Source organism: Triticum aestivum, chromosome 7A (assembly GCF_018294505.1).
Source record: "Triticum aestivum cultivar Chinese Spring chromosome 7A, IWGSC CS RefSeq v2.1, whole genome shotgun sequence".
NCBI lineage: Eukaryota > Viridiplantae > Streptophyta > Magnoliopsida > Poales > Poaceae > Triticum > Triticum aestivum.
The window spans coordinates 731,626,870-731,631,779 of record NC_057812.1 but is presented as its reverse complement, the minus strand read 5'-3'; positions in this window follow the sequence as shown (position 1 = coordinate 731,631,779).

The following is a 4,910-nucleotide window of genomic DNA, read 5'->3' as shown; positions in this document are numbered from 1 at the left end:
ATGTAAATAGAACAACAATTATTCTTTGACTTAAATGAATAACCGTATTGCAATAAATATGATCCAATCATATTTATGCTCAACGCAAACACCAAATAACATTTATTTTTGGTTTAACACTAATCCCGAAGATAAAGGGAGTGTGCGATGGTGATCTTATCAACCTTGAAATCACTTCCAACTCACATCATCACCTCGCCCTTAACTAGTCTCGGTTTATTTTTGCAACTCCCGTTTTGAGTTACTACTCTTAGCAACTGAACCAGTATCAAATACCGAGGGGTTGCTATAATCACTAGTAAAGTACACATCAATAACATGTATATCAAATATACCTTTGTTCACTTTTCCATCCTTCTTATCCGCCAAGTATCTAGGGCAGTTCCACTTCCAGTGACCATTTCCTTTGCAGTAGAAGCACTCAGTTTCAGGCTTGGGTCTAGCTTTGGGCTTCATCATGGGAGTGGCAACTTGCTTGCCATTCTTCTTGAAGTTCCCTTTCTTTCCCTTGCCCTTTTACTTGAAACTAGTGGTCTTGTCAACCATCAACACTTGATGCTTTTTCTTGATTTCTACCTTCGCCAATTTCAGCATCGCGAAGAGCTTGGGAATCATTTCCGTTATCCCTTCCATATTATAGTTCATCACGAAGTTCTAGCAACTTGGTGATAGTGACTAGAGAACTCTGTCAATCACTATCTTATCTGGAAAATTAACTTCCACATTGATTCAAGTGATTGTAGTACTCAGACATTCCGAGCACATGCTCACTAGCTGAGCTATTCTCCTCCATCTTGTAGGCAAAGTACTTGTCAGAGGTCTCATACCTCTTAACACGAGCATGAGTCTGAAATACCAATTTCAGCTCTTGGAACATCTCATATGCTCCGTGGCGTTCAAAACATTTTTGAAGTCCCGGTTCTAAGCCGTAAAGAATGGCGCACTAAACTATCAAGTAGTCATCATACCGAGCTTGTCAAACGTTTATAACATCTGCATCTGATCCTGCAAAAGGTCCGTCACCTAGCGGTGCATCAAGGACATAATTCTTCTGTGTAGCAATAAGGATAATATATCCTCAGATCACAGAGCTAGTCGCATCATTGCTACTAACATCTTTCAACATAGTATTCTCTAGGAACATACCATAAATAGAACGGAGAAGCTATACGCGAGCAATTGATCTACAACATAGATATGCAAATACTATCAGGACTAAGTTCATGATAAATTGAAGTTCAATTAATCATATTACTTAAGAACTCCCACTTAGATATACATCCCTCTAATCATCTAAGTGATCACGTGATCCATATCAACTAAACCATGTCCGATCATCACGTGAGATGGAGTAGTTTTCAATGGTGAACATCACTATGTTGATCATATCTACTATATGATTCACGCTCGACCTTTCGGTCTCAGTGTTCCGAGGCCATATCTGCATATGCTAGGCTCGTCAAGTTTAACCCGAGTATTCTGCATGTGCAAAACTGTCTTGCACCCGTTGTATGTGAACATAGATCTTATCACACCCGATCATCACGTGGTGTCTCGGAACGACGAACTGTACCAATAGTGCATACTTAGGGAGAACACTTATACCTTGAAATTTAGTGAGAGATCATCTTATAATGCTACCGCCTAACTAAGCAAAATAAGATGCATAAAGGATAAACATCACATGCAATCAATATAAATGATATGATATGGCCATCATCATCTTGTGCATTTGATCTCCATCTCCAAAGCACTGTCATGATCACCATCGTCACCGGCTTGACAGCTTGATCCCCATCGAAGCATCGTTTCTGTCTCGCCAACTATTGCCTCGATGACTATCGCTACTGCTTAGTGATAAAGTAAAGCAATTACATGGCGATTGCATTTCATACAATAAAGCGACAACCATATGGCTCCTGCCAGTTGCCGATAACTGTGTTACAAAACATGATCATTTCATACAATAAAATTTAGCATCATGTCTTGACTATATCACATCACAACATGCCCTGCAAAAACAAGTTAGACGTCTTCTACTTTCTTGTTCCAAATTTTACATGGCTGCTATGGGCTGAGCAAGAACCGTTCTTACCTACGCATCAAAAACCACAACGCGGTATAGTGATTGCTGTTTGATCTTCAGAAAGAACCCTGTTCATTGAATCCGATTCAACTAAAGTTGGGGAAACTGACACCCACCAGCCACATGTGTGCGAAGCACGTCGGTAGAACCAGTCTCGCGTAAGCGTACGCATAATGTCGGTCTGAGCTACTTCATCCAACAATACCGCTGAATCAAGAATCAACTTGTGACGGCAAGCAATATGTATATACCCACGCCCACAACTCCTTTGTGTTCTACTCGTGCATATAACATCTACGCATAGACCTGGCTCGGGTGCCACTGTTGGGGAACGTAGTATTTCAATTTTTTTGCCTACGATCACGCAAGATCTATCTAGGAGAAGCATATCAATGAGAGGGGAGAGAGTGTCCACGTACCCTCGTAGACCGAAAGTGAAAGTGTTTTGTAACGCGGTTGATGTAGTCGAACGTCTTCGCGATCCAACCGATCCAAGTACCGAACGCACGACACCTCTGCTATCTGCACACGTTCAGCTCGGTGACGTCCCTCGTACTCTTGATCTAGCTGAGGCCGAGGGAGAGTTTCGTCAGTACAACGGTGTGGTGATGGTGATGATGAATTTACCGATGCAGGGCTTCGCCTAAACTCTACAACGATATGACCGAGGTGGAAATCTGTGGAGGGGGGCACCGCACACGACTAAGACAACTGTCAACTTGTGTGTCCTAGGATGCCCCCTGCCCCCGTATATAAAGGAGCAAGGGGGGGAGGCCGGCCGGCCCTCATAGGGCGCGCCCCAAGTAGGATTCCTACTAGGAATAGGAATCCTATTCATAGTAGGTTTCCAACAAGGGAAGAGAGGGGGAAGGGAGAGAGGGAGAAGGAAAGGAAGGGGGGCGCCGCCCCCTCCCAGTCCAATTCGGACTCCTCAAGGGGGCGCGTGGCCATCCCTAGGGCCCTCTCCCCTCTCTCTCACACAAGGCCCATGATGGCCCACTACTTCCCCCGGTGAATTCCCGCAACTCTCCGGTACTCCGAAAAATACCCGAATCACTCGGAACCATTCTGATGTCTGAATATAGCCTTCCAATATATCGATCTTTATGTCTCAACCATTTCGAGACTCCTCTTCATGTCCGTGATCTCATCCGGGACTCCGAACAACCTTCGGTACATCAAATCACATAATTCATAATACAAATCGTCATCGAACGTTAAGCTTGCGGACCTACGGGTTCGAGAACTATGTAGACATGAGCGAGACACATCTCTGGTCAATAACCAATAGCGGAACTTGGATGCTCATATTGGCTCCTACATATTCTACAAAGATCTTTATCGGTCAAACCGCATAACAACATACGCTGTTCCCTTTGTCATCAGTATGTTACTTGCCCGTGATTCGATCGTCGGTATCATCATACCTAGTTCAATCTCGTTACCGGCAAGTCTCTTTACTCGTTCCATAATGCATCATCCCGCAACTAACTCATTAGTCACATTGCTTGCAAGGCTTATAGTGATGTGCATTACCGAGAGGGCCCAGAGATACCTCTCTGACAATCGGAGTGACAAATCCCAATCTCGATCTATGCCAACTCAACAAACACCATCGGAGACACCTGTAGAGCATCTTTATAATCACCCAGTTACGTTGTGACGTTTGATAGCACACTAAGTGTTCCTCTGGTATCCGGGAGTTGCATAATCTCATAGTCATAGGAACATGTGTAAGTCCTAAAGAAAGCAATAGCAAATAAACTAAACGATCATAGTGCTAAGCTAACGGATAGGTCTTGTCCATCACATCATTCTCTAATGATGTGATTCCGTTCATCAAATGACAACACATGTCCATGGCTAGAAAACTTAACTATCTTTGATTAACGGGCTAGTCAAGTAGAGGCATACTAGGACACTCTGTTTGTCTATGTATTCACACATGTACTAAGTTTCCGGTTAATATAATTCTAGCATGAATAATAAACATTTATCACGATATAAGGAAATATAAATAACAATTTTATTATTGCCTCTAGTGCATATTTCCTTCAACGACGATGTCGGAGGACGAAACCAGAACTGTGAGCCTTCGACCATAGACCCAATACAAGATACTCCATCTTCCAGCTATCACTTGCGTAGAAAACCGCCTGCGCGTACTCCTAAACGACAAAACCTCCCTGGTCCACCATGACGTCGGAGACAAGCTGCATCAACGGGGACAGAGCAGAAGGAGAGACACACCTGATGGAGTCGCCGCCGCTGCCTCGCCAACACCATCCATGAACCCTAACTCTACCGATCTGAGGGATTGACAGAGACACAATGCCATCAACTCCGAGACTCCGCCATGAAAAACACCGCCGGTGTGGAAGTGGAGTTGAGGCAGATTTATTCGTCCAGACGCTGCTCCCACCACATCAACGACACAACACGATCTACAAATCCAAACCCTAACTACAGAGTGGAGGAATGGGGTCCCCCCTCCCTCCTACTGCCGAAGCAGCGGCCGAAGGGAGGGGGGCCAACGCCCCGGCCGGTGCAGATCGAAGGAAATAGATCACCTCACCCTAGACGCCTGGTGGTGGCGGCGGCTAGGGTAGGAACGCCTCGACTAGACGAGACTCACTTTTCCCCGTGGTCAGAGCTTTCATATGCTTTCCGTTTAAGAATCATATTCTCAGAAAATAAGTTTCCATACATTAGAAATATTATACTATACCACTGTAGGAATACAATGGGCTGGCTGGCTGTCTCCGTGGGTGCAAGTTGACGGGAGAAATGTTCGTCGGCAAGCGGGGGCCATGGTCGGCTGCAT